Source organism: Leiobunum rupestre, chromosome 1, assembly GCF_980474605.1.
Source record: "Leiobunum rupestre chromosome 1, qqLeiRupe1.1.hap1, whole genome shotgun sequence".
Lineage (NCBI taxonomy): Eukaryota > Metazoa > Arthropoda > Arachnida > Opiliones > Sclerosomatidae > Leiobunum > Leiobunum rupestre.
The window spans coordinates 53,332,589-53,347,773 of record NC_143384.1 but is presented as its reverse complement, the minus strand read 5'-3'; positions in this window follow the sequence as shown (position 1 = coordinate 53,347,773).

Genomic DNA, 15,185 nt, shown 5'->3' with positions numbered 1-15,185 from the left:
GTGTATAAGCTATACCTCGCGCTGTCTAATTAAGACTAAAATGAAAGAGACAGCCACCTACACCAATAATACAGTCTACTGTATAAACAAATAATAAAGGGAAATGTAAAAAAGATAAATTCTTATCGTTTTGTTTTCGCGTGAATAAAATGAATATATCTCTGTTTCGACCATAATGTAATTATCTAATATCAAAAATGTATTTCTTTCTTTTTAAGGAAAATGACTTTGTTGAGACGACCCGCGTTCACTATGGTCCAATTTCTCCCTGCAAAAGACGGGGAGGATGACACGTCACTGGTGAGCTCTTCAATCGCGTCGGAAGGCGTCAGTCTCGGGGAACCAATGAGAGTGGAAATGAGCTTTTTTTCGAGCAGAAAGTTGTTGGAAGTTACGCTTAAAATCCCCTTACAAATTATCCCTAAGAATAAGTTAAAACATTCGTGGACTTAGTCTGAAGGCCACCAAAAAGACGAAAGTCTTAGGTAGCCAACAAGATACTGGGCTGATTATATTCTTAATTATATTTTGTAATTGAAATGTTTTATTAGTCTTTTGTTGTATTTTCTGTCATAACCTCAATTATTAGCAAAGTATATTCTCAAAGAAGAGGTAAGGGGTATTCTTTATAGCACCATCATAGATTTTCTCAAATAAGGGCTCCATTTACACTTTAATTAATTGCACCCAAATGAAATGAACTGAACTGATTCTGTACAAGTATCCTATCCTGACTCAAAGGCTATTTTGTCCCTCGAAAACGTGTACGTGGCACTTGTAGGAGTGTACAATTTAAACATATAAGCTCCAAGTTTTCCGTAGGCAGGCTTAATCTATGTGATTACCTCGTCCACAGGAAAACAAACAATTTATTTTAAATATAAAATTAATTTGTTACCGGACGATTTTTGACAAACGTTGCAATTATATAAAAATAATCAGCTAGGCTAATACCCAAGGCACCACCTTAGGCGTAAGTCATCAAGCGACTATTAAAGCCATTATTTTAGGTGGCCGGGTTACAATGCGTAGGAGCTTGGTGGCAAGCCCTTCATGCCACGCGAGCCAACAGCTCCCTACACCTACTTAAAACCCTTTAAACCAATGGGAGAGAACTTTCAAACTCAACGCAGAAGGAGTTTTCACCCAGCGCCACAAGCTGGGATCGAACACGGCTTCTCTTGCTGCGAGGCGAAAGTGTTAACCACTCCGCTACCCCAGTATACGAGAAGTACAAAACACGATTGCCAACATATAAAATTGAGTAGCCTCAGTGCTCGAGCGCTCCAGAAGGATGTTTTAGAATAACACCGCATAATAGCAGGAAGAGAGTCACTTGGGTTAAATCCCCCCAGAGCCTTAGACGGTGTGACTTCGAGGCTACTATGCAAACCTGTGACGCCGCCAGTCCAAGCCGCACAAGGCCTAGCTTGTCCATCAAAGATATTATGGAACCCAGTCAAAATAATAATAGTTAATGTAGGGAGCTGTTGGCTCGCGTGGTATGCAGTGCTTGCAATCACCCTCCTACGCATTGTAATCCGGCCACCTGAATTATGGCTTCAAAGATCGCTTGATGACTTAGTCCTAAGGTGGTGCTAGCTGATTATTAGTATTATTATTATCTTTTGCTACGTTCAGCTAGAATTCTTCATTGCTGTCTTTAGCATTAAAGTTGTCAATTTAAGATTAATTTTATTTCAAATATTAAATTTATGAGAAAGTTAACAACGATAGCACTATTCCTTAAATAGTTAGCAGTTTAAAACGGCATATATTTACGGGTTAATATGGGAATGGTGTTTTGTATCCGATAAGAATAATAAAGATATTATTAATTATAAGGTGTTTTCATTTTTTAGATAAATATCAACAAAATGAACATAAACGTGACTAACGAAACATTTACGGCGATTGTAAGAGAAGTAAGTCTGATTAATAACGGCCCACTTGATTCAGGCTAAATTCTTGAACATTTTAGGCAGATGTTAGTGCAGCTGAGCTGAGTAGAGGTCGGGGATGATTAACTTTTATTCAATAGATAAAGCTCTCAAAATTATTCGTAAAATGTTTTGATCAAGTAATTTATATTTCTGTATTATCCGATTAATTTTTTGATAAATTTGTCAAAATAATCGGAAAAACGACGTTTTTTACTATAAAAAGCTCAAATTTTACGAATAATACATGTTTTTTTAATCATTTTCCGAACTATTAACCGGTAAATTTCTTTTTTTACATTTTTTTACTCGAAAAAAATTAAGTTAAACGTGGATAATGATTACCCGTCCCCGACCTCTAGAGCTGAGTGAAGGGAAAATGCAAAGCAATAAAAACTAATCCGCCGAAAAAAGTGGTGGAGTTAAGATTGGAATGATTTATTTTATGAAATTTTATAATGGGAAGAACATTTCAAATCTATACCAAATCCACAAATATATATTACGCTAAAATGTGCCTCAATTGTTTGAAAAATTCCGGGCGAATTGAAGGTAACTCTTCCCCTTCCGTCACTTGACTCAAGAGTATCCTCTAGCTTCGCCAAACATGTTACTACGTAGCCTTACCCTCAAAATTTAAAACGATTTGGGGGCCCTTTAAACAGTTATGTGCATCCTCAAATTAATTCAATTGCCAATTTATTAGTGCTAATTAAGTCAATATGATTAATTAATGAGCATAGCATAACTCGCAAGAGTAATTAATGAGCGGAGCACAGCACGCATAAGTTTTTAATGAGCAGAGCATAGCACGGACGAGTAATTGATGAGCAGATCACAGCAGGCACGAATAATAAACGAGTTGAGGGAACCGCGCACTAGTAAAAAGTTTACAAATCAGTATTATATTTCTTTATTATAAATTTTATTTTTGTGTTTTGTTGAATTTTTTTTATCTAAATTATACATTCCAAAACATTTTTGCTACAAATGTATTCTATTTTACTAAAGTGTTAAATTGTATAAATTTTTAAAAAAAAAAACTATACAAAAAGGGCTATAAGTCACTATTGACTTGACCCTTGCAACTCTTAACAATGTAAAATCAAATGATAAACAATAAACGAACTTGAACTTGAACTTGAACTTGAACTAATAAACGAACTGAGGGAACCGTGCACAAGTAATTAATGAGCGGATCACAGCTTGCGTGGGTTAATAATAAACGGAGCACAGCACGCATGAATTGTTAATGAGTGGAGCACTGCACGCATTATTGATTATTAAGCGAAGCACTGCAATCATGATGAATTAACGAGCATAGGGCGCAACTGAAAACGCTGCACAAGGTCACTTGTAAATAATATGGTTCATCAAATAAAGTTAAAGGAAATTTGGTTCATAACGTTTATGAAAAGTAAGTAACCTCACTAAATTCGATTGATTCCGAGATTTCTTATTGAGCTAGAAACGTTTTGTATAGGTATTGAATTGAAACGGTTAAGATATTTAAAGGAAAAGTTTGGTTCCAAGTTTTCTAGCGCTAAAGTATAATTTCTTGAGAAGAAAATACAAGTGAAGAAAATTTTTTAACGAACCTTAATAATTAGTTATAAATTAAATTAAATTCATTAACGCTGAAATTTGGGTACCGCCATTACCGATTTCAAAAAAAAATTCGATCGCTCACCGAAGACACCACGCACGAAACTATAGAGCCTACTCTCTCTTGCTCTATCCGAATAGAGATAAAAGCAGGCTTACCGTTGTACATGCTGTGTTTCAACGTGATTCACTCTTTGTGGTCACATGACTCACAGACTCCTCAATCGTTGGCGAGAGTTTGTTTTAGACTGGCCAAAAAAATACTAGGTTATAAATCGTCTGCTGTGTTTCTTAAGCCTAGGTCTAACAGTCTCTCTCTATTTTTTTGCAATTATATTTCATAAATCTGAAATGCTTCGTGTAAGTCCCTATGAAGTTGAACCGGAATATACAGAAGAATTCAGGGAAATAGAAAATCAACGAATTAATGAGATAGTTGGCAATGCCCAAATTCAAATCAATTTAGAGGAAATTAAAAAACTGCACTTGTGGGAATTATGTCCCTGAATGGGTTGGCCTATCTGGTGATGATGAACAAATTCAAAACATGAAGAGATATTTAAGTTGGAAGGATGTAAGGAGAGGATTAATCTGTTGCAAACAAATTGAGAAGGTTATTGAGTACTTAAATGAATCTGATGGAAATGAACCAGCTCAGTGTGTAACTAATGACATTGATTATAAGTTTATGAGAGGGCCGTCTTAAGGCATGGGCTAAATGGGCTACAGCCCAGGGCCCCCAGCCAGTTTTGGGGAGCCGGAAAGGCCAGCCATACAGCCTCTACTGTAGGGATACGGTTTTAGTTGGTTAAATATGATTTATTCCCAATTATAATGAGTATTAAAATCACGACTGATACTTCATGGTGTTTTTATTATTAAAATCTTTAAAATTAAAAATTTTATACATATTCCCGGAGCTTTCGGGTTCGAGACCCCTCGTCAAGCGGTGTTCTACTTGTATCTTATGTATCTTGAAGTTACGTCTGAAGTTTTTAACTCATCGCCACATCGCGAATCATACGGTACCAACAATTTCTAAAAGCTAACAGCGAGACACTGTCAGTAAAAATCTTATTTTCAGTAGGCCTATGTTATACTTTTAAAATGAAAAGTTTGGGTTTGAATATTGTGTAGTTGAATTTAGACAACGGACATACAAAGGCTGACCGTTGGGGGATCGCAAGGGTCTTAAGAAATAATTTAGCCCAGGGCCCCATAAGGTCTTAAGACGACCCTATGAGCCAACGAAAGCGTGCTTTGAGAGCCACTTATAGGAGCTATTTGCATGTTCGTCAAAGACAATTACCTGAAAATTTTTCAAACAGGTAGGTAATTTTATATTCAAATTTACATGTAACTTTAACTAATTATATTTTATATTTTAGAACTTATCGTTATGTAGCTTATCGAACGTATACGCATCTCATTTTTCAGAAGCTGGAGAGAGGTATTCGCAACGCTTTCCCACTTTGCACAATTCTTAACATACGAAAAAACTTTCCTGAAGATTATGTAAACGCATATACAAGCTACGAACCTGGAGTGGAAATAGAGATTTAGAGCTATTTAATAAGTTTTATACGCTACCAATATTTATATGATATTATGATGATGATTTATAAGATATTCTGACTCTGAATATCTATTTAATCACTTATAGTTTGTGATAGAAATGTTGTGATAGTAAATAACCCAATAACTTGCTACTTTATTTTTGAGATGTTGATATAAATTCTATAGGCTATTTTTATATCTTTACGATAATAGTTAGTGTAGGGAGCTGTTGGCTCGCGTGGCATGTAGGGCTTGCCACCACCCTCCTACGCATTGTAACCCGGCCACCTGTTTGATAATAATGAAAGGGGGATGATATTATATTTTCAAGTTCAATAATTTCTCTGGTGCTATAAATTATTGACCCCATTACCCAGATTAACAGTTTTAAACGTCTAGATTAAGTCCATTTATTATACTGTAATACTAATTCAACTTAATTTTTAATATTAAAAAGGTGTGATTTTGTTTTTCACGATCAATAATACTAAAGCTAATTCTTTAAATATTAAATATAATATACTACATTTTTATTTCATTAGCCCAATTAGTTCTACTAAATAAGGAGATAATGTAGATAGTTAACTAATATTTTTTAATGGTGAAATTAGAAAAATGTTTACACCAGAATAATGACAAATAAGGTAAATACATATTAAGTAATACATTTTAAAAATTTGCTTTCAATTACAAATGCCTTCTCTTTTTTGCAGCTTCGATTAAACTTTGTTTGTCTCGACGTGTAATCGGAGCAATATTTGGTCTTGTACGAGGTGCATTCATCAAATAAGCCAGTGGTAATCATCTTCGTTAATTGGTTAACGGTTGGCAATATTTTTGATAATATCATAAATGAACACGTAAAACTTAGGCTCTTTGCGAGGTCTCGCATGCGATTCGCCGGTGGCTTTGGTAAAATAATATTCAAATTCTTCTTTATTCGAGTGATCGGTTGTAGATTCGACTTCTTTTTCAAAATAAAATTTTCTGTCTACATTAAAGTTGTGATCTAAAGCGGCTAACATTGTACGCGCTTCCATAACATCAAAGTCAAATTCTTGCTGCTTAGGACAATATTTTAGAAGTAAGCTGTAGTACGATTCCAATTTAGAAGTATGAGAGTATCCGCTTATTCAAGTCCCGTAAAAGTATCTTTTTGTTAATAATCTCATACAAAGCATCGTAAGCCGGAGTATCAGGTTTGAGGCTTTGAGCCATTTCTTTTTTCTCGATTCTTCAGTTGAGGGAGGACCATGAATGCAAGTTTGGTAGTGGGTCAAACTTGCGAATGAATGAACATTAGAGACATGATAAATAACAGATTTCCACGTATCAATTAGAATGTGAGGGTCTCCGTTACATTTTTCTGCAGCGAACCACATTTGACGACCAAGAGATTTTACCCAGGGTTGTAAATCTTTGTATGCCTTTTTCTTAGCTACATCTTTAATTTGTTTTGCAATACGTTTTGACAAATGCCAAACATCAAATTGATGGTCGATATTTGGGTAATTATCTCTTAAAAATGCTCAAATCTGAATATGACGGTCCGTTGTAATTCTGGAGAGTTGAATTGCACATTTATCCATTTTTAAGAGGCACCTTTTTCAGCCTTCCATTTCCATATTTGTCGATTTGTATTCCACCTCATTTTTGCTAAGTATTTCAAAATGGATACATTTGTCAGTATCTTGGTCAAGGTACGTAACACCACAGTATTTTGCCGAATGGCTTACTGAATCAAAACGACCATCGACTGAAACTTCTACTTTAGGAGAATTGCTTAATTTTCCTATAATATTAGTTTGCTCTTTTTTCCATGCAACCCGAATTTCTGGTATTATGTAATTTCTTTGCAAAAAGTAGAAAGTAGGCTTTTTGATACGCTCTAATCCCATATATTCAAAAATAGAGAAAATTCTTTGAAATGTAGCACCAGAAAGCAAAATACTCGAAGCTAATAATAAATTTCCAGCCAGCATTCTTCCCAGTAAGGGTTGAGAAGACCAAACTAATTCATGCCCACTAATAGATGCCATTTTGACCATTAATTGACTGCCACTAGTTTGAAACTGAAAATTTTCTGTTATATCAAAAGCACTTTCGCGGTTACTTTCCCCACATCGTAGCTTACATAGCAACTGCTTCAGTTGACTTTCGAAAACAATATATTTTCTTTCCTCAACTATGTCCTCGGGAATAGATTTTGAAAGTGTAGGTGAATAGTTGGACGATGATGTTGAATGTGGACTAGGTTCATATAGTGAAGCAGTACCTGTTGAAGATTTTTTAGATTCCTCAGAGATTCCACTTAGGGCTGCGGGTGATGAATAAGTTTCTGTAGAATATCCTTGTGGTGAAGCATAGGCCCTTTTTGGGGTACTATTATTTGATGGTGAAGGATATTTAAAAATTAAATCTGGTAAATCGTCGTCTATATTCTTAGAACTTGCAGAGTAAGAATGATCTTTTGACACCGTTACAACATTTTTCTCTTGTAGAGCTAAAAATTCCATTTCTATTTCCAATTGCGTTCAAGTTTCAGTGAAGTTGTCAATCTTAAAACAGTCAATCTGAATAGCAACTTCTTTACTATTTTGGTGGATGTAGTGGGTTTTATTACTAATTTCTGGATCAGTTTGTATTCCTATTTCTATAGTTTTGGAAAATGTAATATCACTTGCCTCATTGGCTGATTTTTCATGAATTTCTTCCCCAGATGAAATATTTATCACGTCTTCTACTACATTTGGTACGTTTAGTGTTGGCAAAGAATCCGACTTCAGCGTTAACTTTTGCTTCGAAAATTCTTTGCCAAATTCAACAGTATTGAAACACTCTTGAGTGAAATGTAATTGACATACTCCAGAAGAATCACAAAATCGGTTTACCATTAATCACCTGTCAGTCCTGTTAATATTTGACAAAGGCTTAGCCTCTAATGTTGCTATAACTTCTTCGAACTTTTGTTTCACCGATTCTTTGGCATATTTAATCCACTTTTTAGCTGATTCTAAATGTTCTTCCACATCGGGAATTTTAAAGCGACTAACACCAGATTGTGTTGAAGTTGTTTTACAACCTTCAATCATACATTTAGGCATTTTGGTAAAATATAGCAACGTTGGATTTTTCTACTCTTTAATTTTAATATTTTCCGTCCGATGGCAAGGCTTTCACTATGACCATTGATTGCGGACTCTGTGAGTCATGTGATAGATAATCACGCAGAACGTTCAGCATGTACAACGACAAGCCTGCTTTTATTTCTATTCGGATAGAGCAAGATACTCAGGCTCTATAGTTTCGTGAGTGGTGCCTTCGATGATTGATCGCTAGATGGTTTTGAAATCGGTAATGGCGGCACCCAAATTTCAGCGTTAATGAATTGAATTTAATTCATAACTAATTATTAAGGTTCGAGAAAAAAATTACATTTGTATTGCTTTCTTAAGAGTGAAAATTATAGTTTTAGCGCTAGAAAAAATTTGCCTGTTTCATATAGTTTAAATAAACATGTACATAATCGTTTCCATTTAAGGATATGTATGAAATGGTTCCATATTTTAAGGAAATAGTGAATAGAGCTATAAATTTAATCCGAAATAATTGCAATGTTGGGTAAGATACAAATTTTTGTAAAACATTTCTGAAATCCTATATTTTTTAATAATTTCTTTATGATGGTAATCATACATTGATTAAGATTGTGATAGTTATTATTTTAATGTTAACACTTATTTATTTTAATTGATTTCAATTGTTAATAATTGCGAGTAATTTAGATTATAATTTATTTATAAGTTATTTATAGGCCGAACATGATTTCCTATGGGAATCGATAGTACACTGGAAGGCAGGAAAAAATATAACTTTCTGTTCACTTTTTGAAAAAAGACAATTATTTTCAAGGTTTTTCATGCCCCAGATTCCGCATTAGGGAGGGTAGCGGCATGATTCTTATGGTCAACAATAATTGATTAACACATTAAAATTGCAATGCCGTACAAGGTTTACTCGGCAGTAAATAAGAGTATACCAATGGCTTTCCTTCATAGACTCAAATCTGACATAAGTCTGCTTTCATTGGCTGGGAAGTTCCTGAGCTAGCAACGCTGTTATAAAATTCCAAAATGAAATGGCGGACTGCGATGTCGCCTTAAACTAGTGTTAAAACTTATTATTTCTAAATAAATTTGGTTCAGATGTATTTATTTAATTGAAAATTATTATTACTAAACAATTGTATTAACGTTAATTATTTAAAATTTTAACTAATATTTAGAACTTTAGGGTAAGTTTTAATAATAATTTAAAATTCGCGCAACAAAGATTACTGGTAGAATTATACGCCATTAGATGGCCTCCTAGGATGTAGTAGGATCATACAGATAGAAAATAAGTTATCTATGAGTAGGATATACATTATTTCAGCACAGGGGCCTTGTAATTTGTTGAAAAGTAGAAACTCTGACTAGCTTGCTATTGAATTAAAAAGAGTTCCAAAATTAGAATATAAAACTGTGACTATAAGTGAAGATAAGTGTTAAGGTATTTTGTGAAAATAATTCTGTTAAATTTGCAGTTGAAAATCCAGTCCTTTTCTTCAGTTTTAATATATTTTAGACTGGAAATGAAGGAGTGACAGCAATTGTTAAAATTATAGTGGGCACTGATCAATTTGACCCCATTTTTGTTAACAGTGTGTGGTCTCAGTAGTTTGTTTCTAATTTCAGGATTTCTGGTAAATTTACAGTAGAAAAATCAACAACAACAGTTAAAATTGATTTTATTGTAGAAATGAAGTTATTTAGTGAACGAGTGATACTAATGGATAGTACCATTGCTAAGGAAGCAAAGTACATGTACACTGTGGCCCACAAAATGCTTTATTTTTTTCAAATTCCACTGGTTCTTTAATTAACTAATTTAGAGACTGAAAAAATTACTTGATTAAATTTTGTTTTTTCCAACTGGAAATGTAACTGAATTCTTTAAATTGTTTTTTAAAGACAAGACCGAATCTGGTAAATTTTAGTAGGAAAATGCATGAATCAAGTATTGAAGTTAATGATTTGGATTTGGTTGTGGAAAGTGAAATGTACTAAATTTAAAGAATTTTGATAACTGCACATTTGTGAAATTTATGATATCTCTGTAGCTCCTACCTTTAATTGATAAATTTTTAAGAATTCTTATGAAATTGAAACTCTAGTCTTCAACATTTTTAATAGTGCTTCTTTACATTTTGGCTTGAATCAAAGTGTAGGATTTTTCATTAGCAAAACTAAAATGTTTTACTACAAAGTGAAAAGTTATAAAACTTCTAAAAAAAAACTGGTATGTAAATATGTAACTGAATGATTACTTATGGCATATATTTACAATAGTAATTTATACGATAAATATGCCCTGTAGGGCAGGGGAAAGAGCCAGATATTAATTAAAAATGCTTTTATTAAAGCAGTTTAAAGGTAATTTATGGGGGGGGGGGGGGTGAGTTGGGACCTAGAAAGGTACAGATATTTCTTTAGATTTTAAGAGATATTTTTTGCAATTACTTTCAAAAGCCAAATATATTTTATTACATTTCATCAATTTTCCTCTCCTTTTAACAAATTGATATTCATATTTATCAGATGGAAATGTGTATATTTTAAAACCCTTTCCTTAAATTTGAGCCTTGAAACTGTAACGGGAAACGAATAAAATATTAAATTACAAAGTATTACTAACTCTTGTAAGTTGACCATTTAATTTGTGGCAACTCACCAAAGAAAATACACTATTAAATCAGTATAAATGTTTTGTAATCTACCTAATCAAGAATATTATGAACTACATAGCCCCTAATTAATGATGATTAATTTAGTATTGATCTCCACCCATTGAGATATGAGAGAAACTGCAACTATATAAGGTGTTATGTTTTCCAGTAATATCCAGAAAAAGATCAGAACTGATCAGGATTTTTATTCTAATAATAATAAAAATAATAATCAGCTAAGCTAATACCCAAGTCACAAACCACAGGCTAGCATCTTGTTAGTCATGATTCAAACTCTAGTTTAATGTGAAAATATTATAAATTTAATATATATAGTTTTTAGTATAATAGTAAACTGGAGTTAATTTATTGGGTAGCATAGTACAACAAGTTTTAAGCAATATCAAGCCCTAAAAATAACAATAAAAACCAAGTGCCACTTCATTTTAAAATATTATAAAATGCAAACTAACAGACAGAATTTATAAATTAAATGGAAGTAAAACTCGCTTACATATTAATTAAATACAAATAAAAAAAGCATGATAATTACTTTACAAAAACTATGTACTTATCTATTTATTCAAACTAGTGACGACACCGTAGCAGACGACTGTTTTGAAACAAAGGGCCAGATAGAAGGTTATTAAAGTAAAAATCTGCTTGCTATGAGTATGAAGGTTTCGTTATTTGGAATACGTGTATTTTGCTGTGTCTCTTTTCGCTATTTTCTTATGGAAAAAGTAAGTGATTTCCACGGTAGTTCCCCCCCTCCTCAACGAATAGAAAACCCTGGAAGTACACGCGTACTCCTTTGCATTTTAATATTTTATCAGTTTCCTGTTACAGTTTCAAAGCTCAAATTTAAGGAAAGGGTTTTAAAATATGTACATTTCCATCTGATAAATATGAATATCAATTTGTGAAAAGGAGAGGAAAATTGATGAAATGTAATAAAATATATTTGGCTTTTGAAAGTAATTGCAAAAAATATCTCTTAAAATCTAAAGAAATATCTGTACCCAACTCGCCCACCCCCCATAAATTACCTTTAAACTGCTTTGATAAAAGCATTTTTAATTAATTTATAGTTTTGTTATAATATTTTTTTAATTTTTTTATGTTTAAACCTTACCTGTATAATTTTATTAGGATATTTTATTTTAAAGAATGAAAATTGATTTCGAAATGATGCCTGAACCAGATTGGGATGTGTACCAAAGCTATCTTGAAAATCAGGTATTTCTCAGAAGCCTTCCTTAGTGGCCCTAGACGTGGTGTATTTTTGTATAAGTGTAATTAAATGATATAAAAAACTAGTGGGTCACTTTAAAGTCTAAAGAACGTTTTAATTTTTTTAATTTAATAAATCTTAATTTGAGGTTGCAACGCTGTTAACAATTATGGATTCCTTGAAAGTTAATAGAGCAATAACGAAAAGTCTGAACATGTCGTGACTCACCTCACAGTCAATTAATATTGCAATCCTCTTAACGTCAATCAAATTGTCCCTGAATCTCATTGGTTCCCCAAAACTGACGTGTTTGGACGTGATTAAAATACACCCGCATACGACACCAGGGGGCAGGCTTTGGAAGCTATAGGAAAAAAATGACCCCGAAATCCTTCTAAAATTCCCTTAAAACATAAAATAAGTTACGATTTTTGTGGTATAATTTTAGTTTCTTTAATTCGTAATTTCATGCGAACAATTTTGACGAAGGATTTTTTATGTAGTTTAAAAATAAATTAATGCGTTTTTTAAATGTAAAAACCATGTTTGAAGAAATACAAATTTCTACCAAATTCAGTGCGCTTTCGTTATGCAGAATTGTTGACTATTGGTCTATAGTTCCCGATTAAAAAACACGAGAAAAGGTTTTGATATGGGTAGTTTTCTTACGCCGCGAGATGCAAGTAGACTTATAGAAGTTTTCGTTCACACAGAGCTACGACTTTATCCTTTCGACGGTGGAACTGGATTACCTTAACTTCCAACAGGCACGTTTCACTAATGTAATCGCGTTCCAAGAAACACGAATTCTAACAAAAAATCCGAAGAGGCATCAGCAGTCCGACGTTCTCGTTTTGTTCAATATACCAGCGGACGTAAGTCGTTGGTCCCGTTTCTTTATTAATCACACGCCCATAGTCGCTTCTGTTGAGTTTATTGTAAACAGTGGCGTAACTAGGCTAACGCACCCACCGGGATGTTATTATTTATAGGGGTCCACAAGCTCAGCCGTCCACCCTGATCTGTGAGTTATCAGGGGCGTAAGTATCATTTGCCTACTCGTGAAAGTCGGATTATCGTCTTGGGGTTTTTCAGGGATATTACGATCGACTTCTTCAGCCAGAGCGTTTTATATTTGAAGATAAGATTCTCGAAAGCGTCGGAAACCCAAAAGCCCAATTTCACCCAGGCAGCACCATTATTATACGCAGAACTCGTTCGACAGTCACACGCTTATCCCAGCCAAATATCACAATACGCCAAATCCTCTAAAAAACACAATGTGACTAATATAATCAAAAATAACCAATCAGTCGAGATGGTAATTTATTTAAAAGCGTACATTGAAACTGATTAGACCATTTATTAAGATGGGTTGAAACGCAAAAAGGTTTTTATATTACTGTATTTGTTTGTGTTATTTTCGATTCAAATTGTCTTAATATTTACAGAACTTAGTTTACTTTCAACTAATTCGGTTATTTTTTCACTCTTAGGTCATTTATCTTGTGATTCTCTCAACATTGCTGGTAAAAATTTTATTATCTACGATAGAAATCTTGTTTTCAAAACAGTGGGTATTCAATAACTCGGTTTGCATGGTACAGACTCTTCGAAATTTCGGACAACTTTTATCCGCTTTCGCAAACCAAGGTAAATTTTATATTAACGTACACAATCGCGATACGTTATCTGTAATTTTGTCAGATAATAAATTAATTTTTAAACAAAACCTGTTGAGCGATTTGCCTAAAAATGGATTACAGAGAGCCAGGAAACTCTTGTTAAACCGTTATATTCTTGAGTCTGCGCTGGTTAATATTTGAATATCAAAGGGCTCGATCAATTTCGCACAAACCACCTAAAAGATAAAAATTAGCGCTATCATCTTGCACCTTTCAAATACAACAAACAAAAACACGTGAATATGTTATTGAGTAACTCGCAAGCTTGCCAAAATATACCTCTCCTCGGAAGAGTTTTCCCTTAGGCGTATTTACTACTGGACACGGCACCCAACGATGTTTCGCCATATTCAAAGCGTCCACCTAAAAGCTTGAACCCGGTCTTATCCCAATCAGTAGAATGTTTTTTATTATAATTAAAATAAATATTACAAATGTTATTGCCGTAATCCAATTTAATTTATCAATAGAACAAAAAATCGACTTTAGAACAAAATTGTTATTAAATTAACAAAGCAACCAAAATTAGAAATAGAAAATACAAAATTAACATTTATATGAACGCTCACGAAACGTTAAATTTATGCGTGCGAGAAACTATTTTAAAGACAAAAACCAACCCATTTCATTAAAGGCCTTAAACAATCTAACATATATGGAAAACCAAATCGAAAGCGAAAACAAAACCTATGGTAAAAATCAATGCAAATAAAAATTCGTAGATATTAATTATCCCTCACCTTATCAACACTTTCGATATTCGAAATAAGACATGAAAAATAACTAATCGAGAAATATATAATAATAACCCAACCTAGCAAAATTTTATTAATTAATTAGGAATCAAGAAAAAGTCAATCCAAATACCCACGGTAATAAGAATTGTAATAGAAACAAGACGTACGACGGTCAGAATACACACAATACTTCTAATGTGTTAAGTTTGTTTGAGCTATTCACAGCAATCTGCAACGCCGGTATCACAACCAAAATATATCCACGGTCAAACATATATACAAAATTACACTTATTTGTTACTTCTAGTCATTCTTTGAAAGCATCGAAGATTCCTTCGATCAGTGTCACTCTTATTTTTTACTTCTGATAACACTTATTTGTTACTACTAGTCAGACTGTGAGTGTCACAATTATTTCTTCTGGTTATACGACAAAGAGTAGTTCGATCAGTTTCATACTCATTTGATACTTCTGATCACGCTTATTTTTTTCTGATCACACTTATTTTTTTTTCTGATCACACTTATTTCTTACTTTTTATCACACTTATTTGTTACGTTTAGTGTCACACTTATTACTTCTGGTCATACGCCGAAGACTAGGTTGATCAGTGTTATACTTAATTGTTACTTCTGGTCATACATTGAAAGCGCGGCCCA